The sequence below is a fragment of the Lycorma delicatula genome, chromosome 1 (genome assembly GCF_047948215.1).
Source record: "Lycorma delicatula isolate Av1 chromosome 1, ASM4794821v1, whole genome shotgun sequence".
NCBI classification, from domain to species: domain Eukaryota; kingdom Metazoa; phylum Arthropoda; class Insecta; order Hemiptera; family Fulgoridae; genus Lycorma; species Lycorma delicatula.
Genome location: NC_134455.1, coordinates 249,556,167 through 249,583,257, shown reverse-complemented (window position 1 = coordinate 249,583,257; position 27,091 = coordinate 249,556,167). Strand labels below are relative to the sequence as shown.

The following is a 27,091-nucleotide window of genomic DNA, read 5'->3' as shown; positions in this document are numbered from 1 at the left end:
TGCACGCTTTCCCCTGGACACTTCCTTATCGGGTCTCCAATCCTTGGACTTCCCGAAAAACCCATTGATTCGAACCTCTCTCTTCGTGTTCGATGGACTCTTCTACAACAAAAAATTCAACATTTCTGGAATCGATGTTCCAAGGAGTATCTTCATGAGCTCACCTCTCGTTCCAAATGGAACAAAGCCCAACCCAATCTTGCTGCTGGTGACCTCGTCATGTTGAAATCCTCCAATACTCTTCCTCTGCGTTGGCCCATTGGTGTCATCTCGGAAACATTTCCTGGTAAGGATGGTATCTGCCGTGTCGTCCGTATCAAACTCTTCCGGTTTCATCACTCGTCCTGTAAATAAGATTCATCCTCTGGTCTTCTCTTCATGATTCTGCTCGCTCGCCCCCCAGTATGTTTACGCCATTCTGGCATAAAGTTTTCCGTTATTTTCTACGAATTCCAAGCTAGGGTAGGTCCCGTTGCTTTGTTACAAGGAATGTTTGAATTCCACTTGGTTTCGTATTGCTGGGTCTGTAAAGCCCACCTGTTTTTATTATTGTTCTTGTGTTCGACCCTCCCACCGTCATCCTTAGCGACCGCGCCTATTATTCTATCGAGTTATTTCTGACTACCCTTTTCATACACCCGTTATTTTTTCGTCCCCTTACTAATACACACACCACACACACTCTCCTGTCCACTACCTGGATCTGGTTACCCCCGCCTTTTTTCGCCATCTTTTCGGCAGAGTAAATCCAACTTCTCACCACTGCAGTCGCCTAGGGCAATACTCTCCTGCAAACTTTGTGGTAACCTTCACGCTCAAGCAGAATTTCAAACTCATCACTACACATTTGAGATTCCACGCCTCATTCTACCACTAAACCACATCACGCCGCTGTATTCCTGATTCACCGTGCGGACTACGCCCAGGACTACATAGGTATTCTTCTGTACTTGCTGTTACGAGTTCATCTCTGGCAAATATTTGTGTGCTACAGGCAAGTTCAGTTTTTCATTACTCATTACGTTAAACCTCTATGTTATCATTCAAATTTGTGGAACATTCAGTTCATCCTACCTATGCCGTTCAAGTTTCAATTTCACTTTAGTACAGTCACGACAGGTCACTTACAGAAGGCAGTCATTGTTCAGCTGCAACCCATTTCATGTGCTCAATTAAGTTCAGTGTGATTATATTGTAATTAACTCTTTTGTACTGTAATATTATTGTGTATTTTTCTACGTCAAACTAGAATTACATTTTTACATTATTTAACGTTAAGTTTGTGGTTCATAAATCAGGAAAGGCCAATGCCAATCAAGATTTACTTTAATTTATTTTTCTAAGTTTATGACATTTGTTCATTGCTAATTTTTCAATATTACAGCATTTGTCAGTAATGCAATAGTTTTCCAGTCATATTATGTTTATTGATGTTTTGTTTTTCTAAGTATATAATTGTAAATCTCATTTTAATAATATTATTACTGATATGCTGATTTCAGTTGATATTTCTTATGTGAAATTAAGTTATGTTTATTTCATAATTTCATTCAATTTAAGGTTATGCTTTAACATAAGTTCAGTTGTTTTACATAATTAAAGTCCAATTTCTTTTGGCAAATACTAGCTGTGTGTTTTTTTTTATTTTTTAACTTTACCCAACATTCTATATCCAATATCTCTTGGTTTGATATTACCCAACCACTTAAAACAATTATCAGACACAAAAATTTTAACCAGTTCCCAGAACACTTTTTGTAGCAAAAATATTTTATTACATTGAACTTATCCTACATATTTTTAAAATATTCTTTTTAAAACTTTTTTCTAAAAAAAGAATCTTTTATAAAGAGATTTATATTGTTTAATTGCTTATAAATGATTTAATCACGTCTCATTAGAACTAACTCACTTATAAATACTGAGCACAGCAACTACATTTTTCTTTGTTTTTTAAAACAGTCATTACCAATCCACTTTTAATAAGCATACGATTGATTTTTTACACAGACCTTGCTCTATTTATTGCTGCCTGCACAATCAATGATTTCAGGTGTGCCATAATTTTCCCTAAACAGCCCCAGGTATAGAACATGTGTTAAGCATAATTTATCTAATTTCTTAACTATCCTTTCTCCCTCTTTAACTCCCAGTCTCCCCAAATCTTTTCATTCCTTTAACATCTCATTCCTTATCTCTAGATTCCAGCTTCTTATTATCTGAGACAGAATAAATGGAACCATCCACTAACAGATGATTTATCAAAAGAATTATTTTACTACCCCTAGTTTTCTTATTTCTTTGCTCACTCTTATAAGACAACAAATTATTTACATATTTTTCTGTAGAAAAGTCTCTATGTAATTAATTAAGTCCATGTAGTTAATATTTGGCACATTTAAAAATGCAATTGATATCTTTATCATTTGAAATTTTTTTTTTTTTTTTTTTTTTTTTTGTCTTCAGTCATTTGACTGGTTTGATGCAGCTCTCCAAGATTCCCTATCTAGTGCTAGTCGTTTCATTTCAGTATACCCTCTACATCCTACATCCCCAACAATTTGTTTTACATACTCCAAACGTGGCCTGCCTACACAATTTGAAATATACATCTAATTTGTCTGTCCTCCTCTACTACTTTCTAAGAACTTCAGTTTTAGTTATTCATTATTTGAAGATCCTATTTATCAACTAATACTGATAGCTATCATCCATTTTTTGGCAACAGCCTGTAATAATTATAGTTCAATAACCCCTTTATTCTGGAAAGAAGGTCTCTGATACATTTCTGGAGAATTCACAGCAGATAAGTGTCAGGCACTACTCACATTACTTGCTTTTTAGCCATCATAACCCATTTGATGCACTCTTTTTTGCACGATGTAGTCTTTTAATCACAACATAATTACTACTCTATTTTCAATGTTCAGCTTTATAAAATCTGTAAAGATTATATTATATTAATTAATTGCCTATTAACTCATTTTACATAATCATGCAATTTTGCAAAAAAAAAAATTTTTTTCTAAATATTTCTTTAGTTTGAAAATTATTAAATTAACTCTTTCAAATACTTTTATTAAGTTTTGATAAAATTTTAATATCTTCGTTGTTTTATGCGAACATTATGTTTTTACCTGTACAGTACCTTATACAAATCAATTCGATCAACGTAGCTCCTGAATCATAGATTATTTGTATTTTGTGGATGAGAGGACAGAAATAACTATTGAAACAATTGTATTATTTTAAATAATTGTAATGCAAGATATATACTGATTCTTCCAATATACTTTTATCTTCCACACCTTCTTCTATTATTATACTTTGTTGTTTTTAGTTTAATGTTTAATCATCAACAAACTATTATGAACTTTTAATAAGATAGATCTTTACACAAAGTACAAAAAATTTTACAATAATATTTTTCCAATAAAGCTTTCTTCAAGTATAGGATCACAGGAAAACAATGAAAGTACTATAACAGTTTTCATGTCATTGGAGCAGATAGGAAGCTCCTGAATCATAGATTATTTGTATTTTGTGGATGAGAGGACAAAAATAACTATTGAAACAATATTTTAAATAATTGTAATGCAAGATATAATGATTTTTATCTATTCAAAGGAATATTTAATACAATAACACTTTTTCTTTAAAAAATACACGTAACAAAATAAGATAACTAAAATAATAAGTTAAGATTTGTTATTGCTCTAAGAGAAAACTTAATTTTATTATTGTGATAAGTGAAATAATGGATAGAAAGCCATATCATTAAATGGAGAATTAAATACATAAAGTGCTGTTGAAGATAAATATAATAACAAATAAAAAATAAATTATTTTTTACATTATAAAAATTGTTGATGTACATAAATATCAAGATTCCATTAAAAACAAAACTAGTGAAAATTATGAAAAATAGAACAAATATCAGCAACTCCTATTTGCAAAGTAGTTCATCAACCAGTCAGATTTAGTGATTAATGAAGATGATAATTTAAATATAATAAGAATAAAAACACTTGATGGAATTAGCTGATTGAAATGAAATGGAAAAGAAAAATCTTTGTACTGGAGAAGAAATATCTTGTTAAAAAAAGCTGGTTTGCTTGGTTCTATTATAAAGCACAAAGTATAATAATAGAAGAAGATGTGCAAGATAAAATATATTGAAAGAAAAAGGTTAATTAATAAAACTATTAATTTCTACAAACTGTGTAAAGCTGAACAATTGAAAATAGAGTAGTAATTATGTTATGATTAAAAGAATATTTCAGTGTCAATGAAGAGAGTGCACACTAAATGGATTATGATAAATAATAGTTATTAAAAATAACAAGATTTCACAAGTTATTTTAATCATATTGCTTTAGCTTGAGATGGGCATTTCCAATAAGCTGTACTTAAAAAAAATTTGAATACATTCATCAAGAAATATATAGCCATGTCATAAATTCAGTTGCTACTTTTTTTTCAATTAGTTATATCCTCAAATATAATTAGAACAGTATTGAAAAATATGTACTAAAAGTTACATATATTTATTTGTTCTTGATCATGGTTATATATTTATTTACACTTACAATTTGGAATTACCTGGTGCGTGCTAGAACCTGAACAATTTATGTTGAATGGGAGAAAAAAATTAAAATATTGTAAAACCCTTTCAAGGAACCCTTCCCTGTTCAGCAATAATTCCTGTGAGTTACACTTATTACAGCAGTTTTCTATTTCCAGTAAATGACTCCATTAGGAAAACATTCCTCTCTCTACATATAACAAATAAACTTAACCTTTAAAACCATATATCAAACCTTTCAAAAGCTAAATAAATTTAAATAAAAGCTAAATCTAACTTTCCAGCTAGCAAAATCTTTTATTTAAAACTATAAACTTTTAAAATAACAAATTGAACCATATTAAATAAATTCAATGATTTTTAATAACTTAAATCAAAACATTAAAGTGGTTTTATTGTCAACTTCAGTGATTGGTACCATTTATTCTTAATGTTTTACTGAATTACGATATTTTTGAATATGTTTTTACATTTTAATTAAATGAACTATGTATTATGTAGCACTGTGTACTAACTGTGTGTTACTGTTATGTATTAACAATTTCATTATTTTTCTCCCTTGTACGAAGTAAAGGAAGTATTGTGATCGTGAAAAATTTTGATTTTCAGATTTTAACGGAAATATCCATTTTGAACACTCCTGAAAAGATCTTGACTTGTTACGGCTGATGTCTGTACGTACGTACATACGTATGTCTCTCGCATAACTCAAAAACAATTAGCCATAGGGTAATGAAATTTTGGATTTAGGACTGTTGTAATATCTAGTTGTGCACCTCCCATTTTGATTGAATTGACTAGACCAAAAGTGTCCAAAAAAGCCCAAAATCCAAAAAAAAATTTGGGAATTTTCTGACCAGTGGTTTTCCAGTTATTAGCCACTTTTCAATAAAGAACTTTTAAATCGTCTAGAATAGTTATTTCTAAAATAACTGTTCACTTATTAATACGAATGGTTATTTTATGAATTGCATGTCCCACTTCTGCTAACTCTAAAGTGTGTCCTACTGTGGAGAACTAGGATCTTTAATCTGTTACTGTATTTGCTACACATTATTTTTATTGTTGTATTATAAGTTTTTCTGCTGGGTACATACGTAAACAAAAGATAGACCCTATTGTTTATTTATAAAAAATTAATGATTAAAATACTGTCAAATCAGTAGTTACAAATGACAGTTAGTTATTTGTACATGAATTTCTTTAACTTGATTTTATGCTTCACTTCTTTGATATTCACCCATCTGTTATACTGTTATTTTACATTATCAGTACTTTTATAATACATTATGAATTCTGTTTCAGTCATTGCCAATGGAAAAGGTATTTCTGGAGTGACATCACCTCCACATTCATTAGCAGTCGCTGTTCATAGTGCTACTTATGTAACGATCACATGGCAACCTCCTGAGTTTAGTTTACCTTCAGAACAAATCACTTACAGGATATACTATAAATCCGATTCAAATTTTACTTCAAAGAAAACATCAGTTACTACTCATGTTCTTGAAAATCTTCATCCACATACTCAGTATATTGTATATGTTAGTGCAGTATCAAAGAAAGGTGTTAGCTTACCATCAGAAACTCTTATCGCATGGACTGATCCAGCATATCCTGCTTTTGTTGAAGTAAGTAAAATTGTGCTGAAGTTAACAAAAATATCTAAAGTCAATTCTATGCTTACATTTTTTAGATAAAGACCTACTCACTACATGATATTATTTTGCAAGTTATTTTTAGTCAACTTGTGAATTGTTTTATAATATTCTGTTTTACAGTTGACTATGTTAGATGTGCAGATGTTTTACTTTATTTCTTGGTTAGTTATATTTTTCTTAATATAATGGTTATATTTAAGAAAATAATTTCCATGTTGATAGCTACTGGATCTCACAATCTCTTATAGATTTGTTGTTTACACTGTACCTCACACAGAACATTATTCTATTCCACTTCTCGTTCTTAGTTGTAATGTATCTAACAACTAATTTAAATTTGTTATCTAAGTAACCAGTTTTACACACTCTATTACAAACTAAAATAAATAACTTTGAACGTCAATGAGTGACCTTAACTCTGTGTACAATATGTATTATGACTGTCAACTACCTACAACTTACAGGCATTTTCTCAGCCAAATTCATACGCAAACTTCCTTGTGGTCTCCTTTAAAAATAACCATGACTTTGAATTTTATTTCTACTTCTCGCTCCTGCCATACTTTGTTTAATACTGATGTTTTATCTTTCCATTTCTAGCTTTGCATTCAAATAGAACTTAGAAGAATAAATTAATGATTGGAAGTTCAACTAGAATAATGATAAACAGAAATTCATCTTTATCCAATTTCATGTTCCACTCTTCCATTCAAATCTTCATTAGCATATTTTCATTAACTCTCCCTTTGCACAATTCTCCTACAGTTCTCACACATAAATCCATTTGAGAATGTGTTACTACACATTGATAAAATAATAATTCTTTGAAAGAAAATTATTCTCCTTTTTATTACTTCTCATTGAGCACAGTCATCCTGGCAGCATAAAATTTTCCCACGTATATGAAACTCCTAGACATCCAGGCATATTTTTCCTCAGAACTTCTGCATTTATGTGGAATTTATCCAATGCTACAAGAGATACCACAGTGATGTGGTTTGACAGCCATTTTGATTACATTTGTCTTTAGAATAGATTTTTTTTCTACGGCATGAAAGTACAATGGATATTTATCTAACTGCCATCCACTGTAAACTGATGGCATTGGTAGAGTGGAACTGCTTTAACCAGTGATTGGTTGATATTGAAGATTACATGCTTAAATCTGTTATAAACAAGTACACCTTCTAACAGTCTCTGTTTTTTCACTGCAGACTTTTTTAGAAGTCTAGGATCAGATGTCCACGACAGGTTATATTTCCTTTTTTGCCTTCTAACTCTTCTCATCAACAGTTAACCAACCCACCTCTAAAACTGAGGTAAAAAAGAAGTAGTATGCAATCTTTATATATATTACGTATATATGTTGATATAATTTTAATAGTATATATTCAGTAAAATAAGTTTTGACAAAATATCAATCAAAGGAAATAATTTTCTCGGAATAAAATAAGTATTATTTTATTTTAATGTTATAGTTTCAATATAGAACTTAAGTAAGATTTATATACAGTTATACATATACTCTAAACTTCTGTAATCTTCCATGTATAAATGGAAAAAAGCAATAATAATCCTTGTGTCACAAAACAATGCAGCAGATATAAATATGATTTAAGCACGTATGAGATTTATGTCAGTAGTTTACGTCAGCGTTTCTCAACCTGGGAGTCACGGTGATGTGAACAGAAATCATGAAATTAGAGTACAACTTAGCATATAAACAGTAGTTAAATCACCTTATGAAAAAAAGTCATTTATTATAAACATTTTACATAGATTTGTAAGTACATGTAAATTAATGAGAAGGTTTCATTTGATTTTCATTTAAAAGTTTCTCCACACATGATCGATGTTAGAAACACATAAAAGCAAATTATTTTCAAATGATAAAAGATAAGTCCTATATTTAGTTTTTACGCAACCATAGATGAAAAACCTTCTTCGCAGAGTTAAAACATGGCAAAAGGGATAATATTTTCAATGCTTGTGTGACTAAACTTGCATAATCACTTTGATGAACAAGCAAAAACGTATTTAAATCTTCATATGTTAATCATAGTTGTAACATTATATTGGCAGATATTTCGATGTGCTGGCCTTGAATCTCAACTGGTAATTTAGCATCTGCCACAAAGTTTTTACTAAATGGATTCAGTACCCATCTTGTCAAGAAATCATTATTATCTTCTGAGAAATACTAGTACAAGAGAAGTACTCATGCTATCCAAAATGTGGTGGATAACAGTGTCTTCTTCATCCAAATCTTTCTCAATATAATTGGTAGTGAGTGGAAAAATATCAAAATTTTTCCAGGTGATGATAATGCAAAAGCGTTTTTCACCCTTCAAAAAAAAAAAAAAAAAATCAAAATTTTTGTTTTGAAGGCAAATAATCCAGATACCAAGCATCTTAATGAAAACATAATATTTTTATCATATCCTGTAAATTCACATCCAAGTCGTTTAAATGTGAAAATACATCAGCAAAGTATGCCAACAGCAACATATATGTATTATTCTGTAAAAACATTGAAAATGGCATTTTGTTTCATATCACAATTCTGATAACTGGGTTAACACCACTTTCTCCTGTAATAACCATCTGACTTGTTCAGAAAAGAAGAATTTTTTTCTTTCTGCTTATCATCACATAATTTAGCAAGCAGCCTATTCTGTAATAGTCGATTTTTAATAAAATTAACCATTTTTACAGTTTTACAAAGAATTTGTTTGAGGTTTTCCAATATATATATTTTTTTGCAAGAGCATGTTTGTGAAGGAAGCAGCGTATCGATTCTGCCCATGGCATGATCACCTTTTAATTTTTGCACCATCACTACCTTCTGCAATACATTTTGTCCATTCCATGTTATAATTTTTCATAACTTCATAAAAAACATTAAAAAGACATTGTCCTGTTGCATGACCAGGAATTGATTTACAAAACAACATATTTTCTTTGACTGATCTGTCCGTAGCATTCGTATCTCACAAAACATAAGAATCAGAAATGTTTGTCAAATCTGTTGATTCATCAACTTGAATATAAAACAATTCACTTGAACTAAGTTGTTGAATTATGTGATCACAAACATTGGCAGCCAAGTCATCGATTCACCTTGATACTGTGTTGTTAAAAAGCAGAATTTTCAAATTTTTGCTTCTTCCTCGTCTGTTAAAACTTTGACCATTCAATTGCAGCAGGCAATATGAGGTTTTCTGTGATTGTATGTGGTTTGGACATCTTATCTCCTCTTAATATTACAAGATAAGATACATCAAGCCTTTTAAGATCCATCAAGCCTGTACTTTTATCAGTATGGTTTGATTTATAATTAGCAGTATTGATTTTTCAAAGTATGTAATTTACTTTCAAAAGATTTCAAGGGTTTGCTTTTATGATCCAGATGTTTAGTTTCCAACTGTTGAATTAATTATGATGGGTCATACTTTCATTGGAGAGGACTTAAAAGCAAACAACGCACTGTGTCTTTCCATCCACTGAGGTTAAACCATAATGTAAGTAACTGACATTGTACCATCTTGCCTTTTTACCAGTCGATTCACTAATGTAGATGGCTCACTTTGTTTTTTCTCAAATTTATTGATTTTGCATAAGAATCTAATAGAGAAAAAAGTTACACCATTTGACTCCACATAAAAAATGGAAATTTCAGTTATTATTATTACTTTCAATAAAACTACACCTTTAAAAAGTTAAATAAACTTTAAAGTTACTTTCAAAACTAAATTGACGTTCTGCAATTCCTTACACATCTTTCATTTCATACTGTTGAGAGTACAAGTGTTCAAACGTATTATATGCATGTTTGAACATGACGCTCTCATAGTGAATATGCAAGCAGACCAAATTATGAGGAGCACGTACATAACAAGTAGCTCAATTAGCTCACATAACTGTTAGTACAATTCATATATGCATGTTCAGACCATTCTTTATTAATGCAACTAAATAGTTTTAACTAGGTTTTATTAACCGACTGGGTTGGTCTATGGACCAGGTTGGTTTTATTAACTGACCAGATGAACTTGTGATCGCAGACTGGTTGATCTTGAAATCAAGAATTATAAGGTTCAAACCCTAGTAAAGGCAGTTACTTTTATACAGATTTGATACTAGATCGTGGATACCGTTGTTCTTTGGTGATTGGCGTTAGTTAACTACACAACTCAGGAATGGTTGACCTGAGACTGTACAAAACTTCACTTCATATACATTCATACATATCATTCTCATTCATCATCTGAATAATACCTTAAGGTGATTCTGGAGGTTAAACAGAAAAAAAAGGAATAGGGTTCATTGGGTTGGGATCATGAAATTTCTTCTTTTTTTTTTACTTCTTGGGGATCATGCAACTAAAAAGGTTGAGAATCACTGGTTTAGGCTGTCACTCCATATGCAAGTACAATTAATAATGTACTGTAAGCTAGCACTTGACTGGAACTGAGGCGTGCCGATGATAAGCAATTAAAAATTTTGTTGCATTATTGGTGTTTAATAACGATATCATTTATAATGCTTCTTCACACCGTTATTCAGTTCAGTGAAAGAAACTATTTCAGTCTGTTATCGTGTACTACATACAGTTTTATAGTTCATTTTTATTCAGTGTTATTTTCATTAATTTTAATTTACCCTCATGTTTATGCCAATTGGGTTTTAACATGATTCTACTGTGAAACATAAACTTGGAAAACTCTTAGGTGTTTTTAAAAAAAAAAATTCAGCAATGTTTAATAAAACCTTGAAACTACAGTCAGAGACATTGCTTGGAAAGCAAGTAGTGCAGCAGATGTTACTGAAAGAATAATATTTAATACAATAAAGAAACACAATAAGAGATTGTCAAATGAAATAGTTAAAATCAAAGAAAATCACATGCACCAAAGACAGTGTTAAAATGTTAGTAAAATCAGTTAAACAAAAATATACTCATTTTAAAGTAGATGAAATAGTAAAATTAAAATATTGTGTCGTGTTGCATCTTCCTCCATACTATTGCAATTTTAAGCTGATAGAATTTATATAGACACAAGTCAAAGGCTACATTAAGAAAAATAACACAACATTTAAATTAAGTGATGTAAACAGTCTATTGATAGGTGTTAATAGAGCAAATGCAAATGCTTGGAAAAGTTGTATTCAACAAGTAATTAAAGAAGAAAAAGAAGCGTGGGAAGTGGCCAGTTTATGTGAAAATATTATGAAGAATGTAGAAGATATTGTGATAAAGTTGGGAAACGATGACAGTAGTTTAATGGACAGCAGCTTACTGGGTATTGAAGAAATACATAAAGGTAACAAATATTTTTTTCTGTTTTACTTAATGAAATTTTAATGTAGCGGTAATGTACGTTCTTAAAGTTTTATTTTTAAGATAAATATTTCATTTTATCACAGTTTTCTAATTGTTGTATTACAAGTTACTTTTACTTCATTTTTATGTTAAAAGTAAAAAGAAGTGGTTTTTTTCTTGGTTGGATTATGCTAAATTATATTAAATTGGAATTATTGAACTATTATGTTTGGATTTGCTGAACACTTTCATGAAGCAAATTATAGAACATAGCATAAGTAATACAGTTTCTATGTATTTCAGCCTCCTACTGTTCATCCTATCAACCTAGTTGTGGAAGGCAGTACTATGACCATTCTTTGTATTGTGATGGGTACACCAATGCCTACTATTTCGCTCTACATATCAGGTCGATTAGTAAGACAAGAAGTTACACGACACATGGTGACAGTGATTTACAATGTTACTAGGGATATGAATCATATTTCCTGTTATGCTGACAATGGATTTGGAACACCTATGGAAGCAAGAAGAAGAATAACTATTAGCCGTATGTATAATTTAACCATATTTTTAGCATGCTATAAAACCTTAATTTAAATTTTAAACCTACTTGTCACTAATTTTTGTTACTTTTGTGGACCAAAAACTAGACAAAGGGAGGAATTGAATTTTTTTTCATTAGAATAATAAAAACTATTTCTGTTACAAACTAATTAACTTTGAAGGTATACATTTTTATTCTGGCTATGTATTTCATTGCATAATACCGTAATATTGTTATCTTATTAGCATATTTCATATTTCAATAATGAACAGCATTTACAAAGATATAAACAGTCCATCCCACAGGAAAGATGACTGATAAGAAATAAAATACAAGACGTTTATTTTTAGTTTATATGACTTTTTATTCAAATAGGTTCCTTGTGAATCAATACACAACTGGAAGCGTTGGAAAAATTGTTCGAAATAATTCTGATACTCAATCTTTGAAATTGTCTGCACTATCATGGTCATAGACTTCTGGATATCTGAAATTGTGTCGAAACACTTTCCTTTCATTGCCATTTTCAGATTTGGAAATAACCAGAAGTAACACAGAGACAAATCAGGCAAATAAGGAGAGGGTGTTCAAGCACCACAATACTTTTTTGAGCCAAGAAATTGCATATGAACTTGCTTTTGTGCACCAGGCATTGTTATGCAACAAACACCATGTTGCTTAATTCCGGTATTCAAGTCAAACCTGAAAAATCCTCGCCCATAAACGATTTGAAACACCCAAGTAGTAATCTGCATTCACCATTTGACCTTCTGGTGCAAATTCTTTATGGATAATTCCTTTTGAATCAAAAAAACAGTGAGCACTGTCTTGACACAGCTTTTCTGCATGCATTTTTTTTTAGTTTCGGAGATTCTGGACCTTTCCATTCAGAGCTTTGGCACTTTGTAAGTGGCTCATACTGAAAATACCATGTTTCATCACTTGCTACGATGCAAGACATGAAGTCTGGGTCCCTAGCGGCCGATCTTTTCATGTCTCTGCAGTGTTCCACTCTACAATCTTTGTGATCATCAGTGAGCGAATGGGGCACAAAGCTACAACAGATCTTCTTTTTACCCAAATTTCCAGTTAGAATGCAATGCACAGTTGTTTTAGGAATTCCAGTGATCTCCTCAATTAACCTGGTAGATGCACAAGATCATTTTGAAGAATTTCAGCCACTTTTTAACATTATCTTCTGCTTGAACTGCTGATGATGCTCCTGGACGTGGATCATCTTCAATGCTGTCTCTACGATCACGAAACCTTGCATATCACTTAAAAACGTTTTTATGATTCATTGCTTCACCTATAAACAGCTTGTATCATTTTAAAAGTGTCTGGCACTTTAGCAAATTTAAAACAAAACTTAATGTTTGCACATTGCTCCTTTGCTCCTTTCATGACTGAAGTTCAAAACATACTGTTAAAGTATTGTTATTACGAGCAGTCTGTGATTCCAGCACTCTTAAATTTAAAACGATCATCGTCAGAATACCAGGCTAGTTAATTCACGCATCCGTTCACAGATCGCATTAGTAGTTACGCAAATATAAAGTCACCTTTCCTTTGGGACAGACTGTGTAGTTCAAGAAGCTACACATTTCATTTCTTGATTTTTTTCTGTATATATAAAAAATAATAGTTTTCATATTTCTATAAAATATACATTGCAAAAAACTGCCAATTGCTTGAAATCATTATTTCATCTTATACAATGATTATTAAACAATTAAAATTTAAAAATGAAAGTTTTCATCAAAACAAACATCTTCTACATGTATCAAATCAAATAAAATATTCAAGACACTTAAATAATAAGCATATCATTGACTGAAATTTAAGAAAATTTCTTCTCTTTTTTAAGAAAAAAGAGAAAAAATTTAAATGTAATTTGTTTACATAGTTTCACTGTCTATCAGAACTAATTCTGAAGATGTATATATGTAACTACAGACAAATAGAAATTTATAACCACGTTCGCTGCGATGGATAAAACAGGAAACTTAACCATCTTGCTCTACAGGCAACTATGATGCCATTTAGTCATTACCTACTATGTGTTATGGCGCTTATTGGCCTTTCCTGAGGTTTTGTACTGTGCGTGTAGTTTTTAAATGAATTTACTCTACATGCTGAACTGTTTGACCTTGGATTTTTGTTCAGTATACATTTCTGCTGTATATCACATCACATTGTTTTTCAATCTTTTTCTGACAGTTTTATTCCCTTTTCATATGTTTTTATCACAAGTTGTTTGATAAATTATTCAATAAAACATTTACCATATTACTTAATCTTATAAATGCTGGTTTTTATTTATAAATTAATTATATCTCCTAATCCATTGCTCACTGTTTTGATTTGTCATCTAATATTCCTAAATTAAATAAATTTTGACTTATTTTTCATTAAAAAAACATCCATTCAAATGTTTATTTTAATAATACAAATACTGGATTAAACATAAAGTTTATTTCCAGATAATTGGGTCTGAATTGCTATATATAAAATGTTTATACGCTTGCTTATAAACATCTTACAAATTATTAAATAATTAACAAATTGATTTATTTTTGAATTTATTGATTACTTTTTTTTCAGCATAACGTTATTTCTTGATGACGTCATTGTAAAAAAAAAAAAAGCTTTTTTATATTCATAAATATCGAATGTTATTTTATAATTTATATAGTTTGAAATTCTTAATTTTATTTTTCATCTTTATTAAAATTAACACTATAAGTTAATTATATACCATTAAAAATTACAATAAAAATTTTTTTATAGAAAATTTGTCATATTTTAATAAAATAAATGATGCTGGCCCAGAACAAGCCAGCAAAATTACCCCCAATAATTATTATGAATAGACGCTAAATAAGAATATGTATAAAAGAACTCTTTCAACTAGAGTTAATTCATGTGTTTTCTGAGAGATATTGTAGGCTATAAAATCATTTAAAAAAATAGTTTTAGTTATAAAGAGAAATAAAATATTCATTACATATGGCACATTATTTGCCGTAATGTACAGTTGTCAATTAAAATATGGCAACAATAAGGTCCAAACAGAACAAGAGTTAAGTTAAATAAATAACCATTCAGCTTTGTATAGGAATTACGCAAAGACAAGCACAGAGCAACTCCCTATTACAGTGCATATATGTGCCATACCGCAGCAAACGTGTTAAAGAGTAGTTTTTTTTTTTATTTTTTGTTAAACAGTATGAAATACCTTATTGAAATCACCCTGCACATTGAAAGGTGCATGTGAATATGTATCTGTTAATTTGTAATCTCACCATCTGTGAATGAATTGCCAAATTTGAAAGTCCCTTTATAAAAATAATAAATTCCATTATTTTTGTTACATTTTATCCACAACACTTATGTAGAACATTTTTGGCCAAAAGGTTTCCTGTAATGAAATATTTGATGTCAGCCAGAATATTAATAAGACTACTGGGAACAAAATGCTATGTTAATAAAAACTCAACAAATTCCACATTTTTTAATTGTGTTATTCTTCTTGGTATGTAAGGAATGTGCATGTTAAATTTTACAGTATTATGATCGCTCGTTTAGTACTAACCATGATTAAACAGAAAATAATTTTTTGTGAGTAAATTTATGTTACAATTTTACTTGAGAAAAAATATGTGTAAGGTTTGAACATTTTAGATGATTAATGATACAGTTTTTAAATACTAATATTTTTAATTAATCTTTTCGTAGACATAATTTTGTGTCCCTCTGAAAAGTTTCTTCTTTCCTTAGACAAATAGTAGTTGAAAAACGTTTATTACATGTTGAGTGGAGAAAAAACAGCTGTTAATGAGATAATAAGTTGTGTTTATTTTAGATGATTTTGAAATAGAATTGCGTTTTGTTACTTTGTGCGGGATTATTGTGAGTAATTTTCGAATTATATATAAGCTCATATTTAATATGAGCTACCTGAGGATAATAGCTCATATTAAATTAATCAAAGATGACATAGCTTACAACTTATCCAGGAATTCAAGCAATAATGCCAGTGTAGTTTTGGAATCCCAGCCTATATCTAGTTTGTGGAGAACTATACCTATGCCAAGAAAACAAACTGCAATTCTTAATCCAACTGTAGGAGGATGATCAGTATCTGACAGATTTAGTAGCCTTTGATAACAGGACATGAATGCTACAAATTAAACTTAACACATCAAGCCCCCTTCTATTGTACTTAATGGGATAAATGATGTGCTTAGGTTATACGAACTGATAGAAATAGTCATGGGTAAGGGAGAATGCAATGTAAAACTGGTAGGAGGGAAACAACTTAGAATAATTTCTAAAGATATTGATGTGTACAAGAAGATCATAAATCTAGTTTGTGAAGTCCACAGACATAGAGTGAGGGACAAAGTAAATGCACACTATAGAATTAGCAAAAAGCCAACATTAACTTTTTGTATAAACTTATAGCTGCCCAAGAACAGAAAAGTGTATATTTGACTTGAAATACAGAGTAAATTGCAGCATGTCATTTAAAACATCACGGAACCCAAAGGGCTCATGCAGTGCTTGAAGTGCCAACAGTACTGGCACTGAAAAATAATTGCATGAGGCCCTTTCGCGTAAAGTGTGGGGAATGCCACTGAACAGCTGATTGTCCCAGGAAAGGCAGAAGCATGCCTACAACCTGTGCTTTATGCCAATACGACCATTCAATAAACTATCAGAGTTTCACAGTTTCAATAAATGTTGGAGAGGAAACAAAGGCAAAAGGTTAGCCAGAACTCACAGCTTACTTCAAGAGTCGAATCTGCTAACCTTAGGGCAACCGGCCTTACATTTAATGATAACAGTTTCACTATGTTGGGACATGGAATACCTAGATACATCAGCATCAAGCTTGAGTCTCTCCACCAAACGTATGCTAGAGCAGCTGGTCATGATGGTGAGAATAATGCAGACAGGCTTTCTTCACATATAAATTTCCTAGTTCAACAGATTGTAAGTCTGATAAGCTTGCCTACTCAGGTACTCTTTAAAATCTGTTAATGACTAAGTTTCTCCAGATCATTACATGGAACATTAACAGCCTGCTTTCTAGGTGGAAAAAACTAGAAACTGTGGCAATTACCAATTCTCTGGATATGATGCTGGTATTAGAGATGAACTTTACAGACCAGAGTTACCTTAGGCTTCAAGGTTTCTCCGTGTATATGACGAACCCATAGGTTCAAAATCTATGCCTAGGCATAGTCTCACAGTTTCAGTCAACATACTTAATTTCATTTTAAGTATATCATTTATATACAGTCTGGTAGAAAACAGCTATGACACAGTGTCGGACCACTCGCCGTTTTACATGCAGTGAGTATGACGATGTTGAGAAAGAAGATGAGGCTTATCCTACATACAAAATGAACAGACTGGGTCTCTTATCGGGACTAGATTGAGCAGAAACTGATTGATACCCAGTTCCACTTGATATCCCTGAGGATATAGACTACACAACATACTTGTTAGCATCAGTCATGCAGGAAGGTTTGTGGCAGTCTACACCAGAGGAAGCACTTTTGACCAGAGGCAATACCTCTCTGAGAGAGGTGATAGATCTAACTGGCTCAAAACAGCATTTCAGATGAAATTGGCAGCAGTTCAGGAAGCTCAAAGATAGAACACTACTTAATAGAGTTGCACAGAGGTTGAGGAGGTTGTTGAAGACTGTCGGAGATGAAACATTCAAGGACTATATTGGAAGTATTTCTATCCTGAATAGGGACAGATGCACTTTATGGAAACCCATGAAGGGGGCTATGATGATCCACAACAACGCTATCTGCATTATAAGATTGTACTGGCTCATGAGTGCAGAATGAAAAATATGTGTTGGTGATGACAAATGCATTGTGCAGATGACTCACTTGTGAGTCATCGACTTAAAATCATGCACTTTTTTCCAGGCCGATTATGTCATTCCACATCAGTCTGTTTAATGAATTCACAGCATGCTAGTCTTGTTTTAGTTTAATCCTCACTAAAATATATTCTGTTTTTAGATTTGCCATTTTTCGTTTTTATTTAATGTATTAGTGATATGGATGACCTACCTAATTGCAATCTAAGTACTTCAGATGATTATTGTTGTTTGTCGGTAAGTGAAATAAACAGATTTAATTTCTGAAGCTTGCGGTAGTGACAATGAATATATTCCTAGTAGAAGTGATTCAAGTAGCAGTGAGTCTGAAATAGAAACTCTATGACTTTGTTCTTCTTCAGACGTTGAGTGTTGATGCTCCAAAATCCAAATTGTGTGTTGGTGTTACTGACCCATTAAAAACTTTTCTATTTTTTTATTCCACTGGAATACATATTCCAATACTAAGCAACAATAAACCCATCGATTATTTAAATTTACTGGTGGGCAAAGTGGTTTTAGAATTCGTTGTCAGGGAATCCAACTGCTATGTCATAGAAGTTATTTTGTCCAAGAACATCACAAAAAATTACAGATTAAGTTAGAGGAGATTATTTCTGAACTGAAAACATTTATGGGTCTAGTTTTTTATATGGTTAATATAAGAATGCCAAAGATGCAAAATTACTGCTGCAGAGACAAATTATTCAAAACCTTTATTGCAGAGTATGTCATGCAATAGATTTCTGTTAAGTCTTCGTTGCCATTTTGTAAAAAAATGATCCAACAAGCAGTGACAATTTTTGTTACTTTTTGTAACATTTTAATCTGCCACAAAGAAAAACTATGATCTGCTAAGAAGAAAAAGTATGATCCACACTAAGGTGTGATAGGTCTTGATTGTTATTATAGTGATTAATATTTTCTTTAATGTATAAGAAATTTACCTTGCATGTAGGTGATGATTTGAAAATATTTATCACTTATTTCTTTCAGTATAGTATACTGGAGTAGTAAACAAAGTCCATTTGGTCTGAAGTGTGTTAAAAGTTTGTAATGCAAATATTCATTTGTTTAAACAGACAGAAAAAATGTATAAATTTTTATTTAATTTTGAAAGGTAATAATCTAAACTTTTACTTTTTTTAGGCTGCTGTTAATAATGTTACTCAATGCTGCATGGAACATAATGTTACTTCTGCATGTATGGAAGCATGTTCATTTTAACTTGATATAGATGCAGTTATTGACAGGGCAGAATGTATCAATGATTTTGATAAACTAATGAGATGTGCTGCAGGTAAATAAAATCTAGATTTTTATTTAAAATTTAAAATTAAATATAAATTTCATCTCTTTTTGTTCAAAATTAGAAAGATTATTTTTTTTTTTTTAAATCAAATGTGTAACAAGAAATTTTTGCAAAACTGATAGTTAAAATTACTGTCTTTTCATGGCCTAATATTTTTGATAAAAGTTTAGCATGATGTTTACTTTCTAAGTTATTGAACAATTTCAAACAATGGTGTTATATAATTTCTTTTTTAGTGAAATATTGTACAGATATCTTTGAATAAAATATTATTTCTGTGAAATTAAATTCATTATATCCTTTTTATTTTTCATTAACAGGTAACCATTACAGAGTTATTAGCATTTATATTCAAGAACAAATTTTTTTACTATAATTTCGACATGAAAAATAAGAAAATAAAAGATAAATAAAGAAATTATGTTTTTATAACTGTAAAATGATTTTAGTGAACAAGTATAGTTTTTGTAGTTTAGGTATTATAAGGACTCTTACTAAAATGATGAAATGTTTCCAATCACCAGCAAATATAATGAAATTTACCTAAAATTTAAAAATATATTTTAAAAATTTTTTCAAGAGTTTTACATTATACTATCTCTCAGTTTAGTCACAGGCATTTATTTTCTGGATAGAAAGTTCTCTCTAGTGCATGATAAACAGTCAGTCAGTAATAGTTGTCATGCTCGGTTAAGAGTATTATATTTTACAGTCATTAAATGTACAAATAAGTATTAAATGTAATATTACATTTAATTAAGCGGTTAATATATTTTTTTTTTTTTTAGATGGTTCTGATCATCGAAGCTGTTGTGCAAATGTGGGAGTTGAACGAGGTTGCCTAGACTGGTGCCGAGGAGAACCTTTGTTTCTACTGGATAACAGAATGTGCCTGCTATCTTATACAAAGAAAATTATGTCATGCTTTAGAGAAGGACGAGGTACAGTATATTTATTTTTTGCAGGTTATAAAATTTAATTTTTGGTTGATGATTGGCAAAAAAACAAGTTGTTGAAAACAAGGAACTGCTTTTTGGAAATAAATTTTCTTTTCCATATCATTTATTCTAAGCACAAAAATATTTGACTTATTTTCCTTGTTAATCTTAGTTATAATCCTTGTTAAAAAATAAAGTGGTATTTATACAATCATTACAAAATATAAAAAACCCAAAGGGTAATGGTAAAAATTAATCTAAACAGAGGTGTCTTTAGTTTTTTTTTCTTCCTCTCAATGTCATGTATTTTACATATGATTTTGCAATCTGATTTAGCTGTTTGAGGCTATTAGAAATTGTTTAGAGTCTTTGTTAGTAGTTGTGATGCCTATTGTTAAAATAGTGAATTGTTATTGAGTATTTTGATCTGTTTGTTTGCTGGAAGTATTGTAAATCCCTATTTATTTTATTTGTATTTTTATTGCAGTGGAAAAGAATTTAACTTCAAGGAAATTTCTAAGATTGTTCCGGCATATAAATAATGATATAAAGACAAAACACAAGAATGCAGTGTTGGATAAAGTACTATTAACACAATTATACAGACGTTACACTGACAGGATCATTTTCTCTCTAATCTAAAAGGGAAATTTAGCTGCAGACATAAGACAACTGCTATTATTGGTCATTTAGATCAATCAGATAAAGTACAAATATAATAAATCCAAGACTACCAGCTTTATAGGCTAGAAGTGTTGGAGGTTGGTGGCATGAATGTTTCTCTCAAAACAGTTCAAAATAGACTGCTAGGAAGAAGGACACAATAATCAGAAAAAAAACATTAATTTTAATACCTAATGATGATGATTTTATTAGCCTCAAAAGTACAAGAATTGGTATAATACCGTACAAGTTTTAAGCACAGGGACATAGGATTCCTTATTTATGACAATCATCGGACAATAAACTGCTTCCTGCTCATATTCACCAATCCCCAAAATTTCCTGCAAAAAAAAATTATTTGGAGTAGTTTTACATATGAAGGACTGATCTGATGATACAATGAAAAGTAATGACTATTTGCAGATTTAATAGTGGACTAATGCGAATGAACTATTGGAACCACTAATGTGAAGAATAAAAATTTGATTTTTCAACAAGACCTTGCTTATTACAGAAAATTTTTAAAAATTAAACAAAAGGTGCTTGATTCTTCAGGTTGTTCCCAAGATATTAACTCAACAGAGAATCTGTGGACAGTAATAAAAAAAGAAAGACTAGATAGAATGGATTGCTAAACAAACTACTATGGTGGATTTGGTAATAAAGTGTGATTTCATGATAAAGAAAGTTAAAACAACTGTCACTGATTAAATTCATGCCAAAGTGAGTGAATGAACATGTAAAAAATTAAGGACGTATTCAGGACTAATATTGTATTTCTATTCTGTATTGTATCAATACTTATTGTTTAATTTTATATAAATTAACTAAGATAAATAAAAAAATAATTATTTATTAAAAAAAAATTACTTGCATATCAAAATTTTAACAAAAGAAATTAATAAAAATGGAACATTAAATCTGTTAGGATTAATTTTTCTGCTACTGAGGAAGGTAAGTTTAGAGAAAAACAACAAACCTTCCTATGGATTGATAGTAAAAAACAAATATGTACACAAGCATTTTTTTTAATTGAAGCTGTTTTCTTTCAGATAAATTACCTGGTCCTCCTCAGAATGTCAGAGTTGAACACATAGACTCACACTCTGTAATTGTACGTTGGAATCCTCCTGTGAAGAACCCACATACAGTTGAGATGTACAGGTACAATAATATTTCAGTGTATTACTGTTGTATTTTAAACTCTGTAAGTTGCACCTTTAATTAAGTCTTCAAAGAAATTAAAATTATAACTAAATACAAATGTCTGCCGGTAAACCCACTTTACAATTCTCTAGGTTTTATTAACAATTTTTTAGGTAATTAGTAGTAGGTTTTGTTGTACTTGAAATATTCCGAAATACAGTTCTGACTACATAGTGTGTAAACAGTGTTTGTCTCCATATATATATATACCACTCTTATTTTAAGTATTCTTCCAAAACTCAAAAATTGCAGTTAGTACTTCTTTACGAGCACTTATCACTGGTAAATGAATGGGAAAACCAGGACATTAAAGAAAGCTATATGGAAACATTCAAAATCAAATTGTAAACTGTAAATACATACATTATATGAGGAGTTAAAAAAAAATTAACTGGAAGAGATAATACTGTCTGATGCATTTGTTTATCTCTAATTCACTACTTAGTAAAAAATCACAAAATGTTGGTGACATATATCATTATCATCTATGGTTGGTTTGCTTAGCATTTCTCCTGCCACCACCCCACTAGGTCGCCCTAAAGCAAAAGACCCTAAAGCAAACGGCTACTGAGCCACGAAACAGTTTAGCAACCAGTGTGCTAACTAGCTCCTAGAGCTAACCTAAAAGCTTCAGCGGCATAAGCGTGGTACCATACACCACTCGTTTTTGTGTCCCACCGCCCAGTTGTCATATATCACTAAAATGGATAGGCATCAATTATTAAAACATAATGACTATCAATAATTAATTTATCTTGTTAAAAACAACAATTCGCTACCACACCTAGGCCACTGAATGCCAGCAAGTACCTGTCCATCATTCAAACACTTAGAACCTTTATCTGGCTCCAGAGTTAGCTTCCTACAGCAACGCAGTAGGAGTATTTTCCCTTAGGTAAACTACAGACGTCAGTTGAACAAAGCAACCGCATCAAGGAACTCCCACATGCTCTGACAATGCTACTCTGGCCACATTCACTTTCCCCTTGACTATGTTCCAGGGCGGCCTGAGTTCTGTCCCCTCCCAAGAGCTGGTCAATCGAACAGCATCCTGTCCGAACACATTGCCGTCCGAACTTTTACCACTAAATCAATTAGCAGATCCTTTCCCAATACAGTGGTAGCCTCGTAGGAGGTTGTTTTAAAAACACCAGTGCTTACAATTAAGGCTCTGCGCTGGGTACCCCTTACTTTTGAATAAGTGCTCGATTTCTTTCCAACCTATGCGCACAAATGGACGCCGCATAAGAGGCCATACTTTCGAAGGCACCTTGGTACACCATGTACAAATAACAGCCAGACAGTCGGTAATCCTTTCGAGCAATCCTTCTAAGCTTGTGCATCACATAGACGGCGTCCGCCACTACTTGCCTAATGTGGTTGCTAAAAACCAACTTTTCATCAAACAAAACACCTAGATACTTATGAACTCGAACTCGATTTATTACACAGCCTTTATACTAATACGGGGGTTAAGACTGTATGATAATTTGTCTGCACCCTTGACAAGCACAAACTTCGTCTTGGGTACAGATATCCTTAAATTTTGAATGTCCATCCAGCCCTCTGTGGTTGACAAAGCCACCTGCGCTCGGTCTTCAAGTTGCGTTCGTGAATTACCACGAACTAACAGGAGACAGTCATCGGCGATGACTGGACATCGATGATGGGTCAATAACTGCTGACCTTACTCGGATCCTTTCCTGAATTTAAGAACACCCTCAAATCCACCTTCCAACATGTCGGAAAGCAACCCCAGTTTAGGCCCCCCGAGAACAGTCTGCCAAGCGGCTCTCCTATGACAGGCAGCAGATGATAGAAAATATCCGGGTCAAGTTGGTTAATCCCTGGTGCCTTTCTCAGTGCCATTCGAGAAACCACTCGGTCTATATCTACGGGTTCCACAGCCCGTACACCAGGGAATGGTGTCTCACCCGCCCTAACGCCGACTTCTGCTTCACCCTCTGGAGCATCTGGAAATAGAGTGTCCAGGAACACCTGGTAAGTCGCCACAGATGTTAAAGTGTGGTCACGACCACCAAACCCGCATCGAACACTGGACAACACGTGCAGTGGCTTTGGCCGGTAACATGACTTCATGAGCTGCCAGGGATTGTGCTGCAATTCACGCATGGAGTCTTATTTTATGTTTTGTTCTGCTACTTTATAATCTTTCATTATAATTTTATAATGCAATAACAATACACAATACAATTATTTTTATAATAATCTTGATATTACATTTCTATCTCATATTTAATATTTTTAATTTTAGTAGATAAATCATAGTTTACATTTTCATTTAGTACATTTGTAGTTTCTTTGTGTTTTTTCATAAAAATCTTTTAGTAAACTTAATTAATTAATTCTCAGCAGATATTTGTTGTCTGTTTTTAGTAAAAATAGTATATAAGTCATTGTATTTCTACGAAGGAAATATCAGGTAAAAACAGAAATGTTGGTATCAGAAATGTAGATAAGAGCCTATTTGCAGATTATGACAATAACAAAATAATTACTACTATTAATACCAAACAGAGTTTTCACCTGGAGATTTCTTCTGTCATATCGAAACATGTCTAATCACTTCATAATACTGACAATGCGGATGATGGTGATGCTGATAAATTAAATCAATTTTGGTACAAACTCAAAGGTGTCTGGAGAGGAATCTGACACTAAGCATAAGAGGTCCTTAAAAAAATAAAAAATAATCTATAATATAAAAAAGCAATAATATTAAGTAATTAAAAAAAATGTTTGTTTTAGTATGTTTGTTGCCTTTCCAATGGAAATGGCCCTTGCTTGTCCCTTTAATGTCATAAATACTGATGTACTCCTTGAATGCCGTTATTTAAAAATATTATTTATCTAATTAATTAACTTCAGTAAATGAACATTTACTGAAATTAATTGTAGTTTCCATTCATTATTTAAGTTTTTGTTTTCAGTTCCAAAAAAGTAATATTTCATTAAAAATGCATATAATCATCCAAAATTAAAAAGTTTCTAAAAACAAATCAAATTTTAATAAATATTTTTAAAACTCACTTCAATAATGCTTTCAGTTATTTTGTGCATGTCCACCCTCAGTGATTGGTGTTATTGGTCCCACATAGTCATTTTATGACTTAGGGAGACATGCATTTATCAAGTGCTGAAAAGTATTGAGTATCTTGTGTGTTTATTTGTAGAATTATGTCTAAAGAAACATCACATCATAAGATGTCCAAATATACAAACATAAAAACAGTATACTAAATGTACAATAAACATACTAAATGAACAGACATAATATGTTGATGTTATTAAAAAAAAAATTTCCGTAAGTTACATAAACTGATGTTTTAACTGTGAACAGAAGTAGCACCATAAATTAATTTCTTTAGTAGCCGTTAAAAGTGAGTAAAAACATTAGTCTTTTTTGTGAACATGATATTTATTAAACTTTTTGTTTAAAAAGAGACAGTTTTAAGTAATTTTCATAGCCAATTGTCATTGAAAAAAAAATACCAAACACATAATTATTAGATAATTAAAAAAAATTATTTGGCATAATTTTTTGATATGGTTTCCAAACACTTTTACTGATATTTAAAAACATTATCAATTTTACAGTTTATTTTAAATTAGTTAAATCTTATAAAGAAACCTTATCAATTTATACCCATGTGAATTTGACACACTGTAAAATCAGACCTCCCACATAAAACTATTATATATTGTCACCGAATGTCTTCGACAGCTCGTTGTAATTACTCACCGTATGGTAGCCCAGAGAAGGGCTATTGTCGTCGACTGGCTTCAACGGCTTGTAATTCACAACTCTGTGGTGGTCCTGAAAAGCGCCGTTTTTTTGCGTTAGCTCTGAGAAGAATGTTGGGTCCAGACGCTGGTCTCCGACGAAGTCGGGGAGTTGCGGTTCATCCATTGAAGTCAAGACCGGGATTTCCCTCAGTGGCAGTTGGGTTCCCAGTACAGCATGGCAGTAGTGGCCCCAGAGCCTCGCAGTGTCAGGTCGGCTTCGGTCATCCTTTGCCAGCACGGCCGATGCGCTTCTCCTCGAGTGATACCACGCTGGGCCGGTTACTGCTGCTGAGTCCACCGGCCAGGACGATTGAAGCCCAGCGAGCTGGAACTTCCTGTTCCAGCTCGGAGTCCGCGTCCAGTGCCTCCCTGGGCAAGCCAGCCAGACCTGCTGCTCCGGCAGTAATGTTGGCATCCGCCGGGAGGTCCCACGTTGAACTGGCCAGTATTAATTGTAATCCTATTTGCTTTTGCTTGTATTAGTGATGCCCGCTCTGTGGCAATTATCTGATTCATAACATATAGCAAATAATAACAAAGTAATTTGTTTTAAAATTGATAATTTAGGGTCATTTTGTTTAAGTATTTAATTTTTTTTTTAATTTAAGTAACTGTAATTGAAATTTCAAAATCATTTCTTGACTGTAAAACTGAAAATGTTTTTTCAAAATGTCATAGGAAGATTAAAATTGTGGTTTGTGGTATAAAATATAGCACCTAATAAAATATACCTGATAGTTGAGTGAAACTAACAATAAAATGACATTTAATTACATGCAGGTGGGTTAAAAACTAAAAAAAAATATGGAAACAAATTTTTTTCTGAGATTTTATATTTACATTTTAAACTTTTGTAATGACAAACTGAATCAAATTATATAATAAAACATGTGTAAAAGACTTACTTAGAAGTTTGTTTTCTAATATCTTTGCAATCATATTCATTAATTGCATGCTAATCAGTAAAAATGCTTTATCATAAATTTGGTTTGGTTTGTCATTAAAAATATCAAAATTTAAATTAATATTTCAGACCATCATGGTAAAAATATAGCAAATTCTGCATTTGTGTGAGAATTTGTAGAAATCAAAATCCTTAAAAACTGCAATACATAACTGATTTGTGTATAGAATTTTATAA

General features: G+C 31.6%; 1 pseudogene; it reads left to right on the top strand.

Moving 5' to 3' along the window:
- The window catches only part of LOC142317799 (Ig-like and fibronectin type-III domain-containing protein 2), a 107,295-nt pseudogene that overhangs the window by 62,312 nt on the left and 17,892 nt on the right, over window positions 1-27,091 (top strand).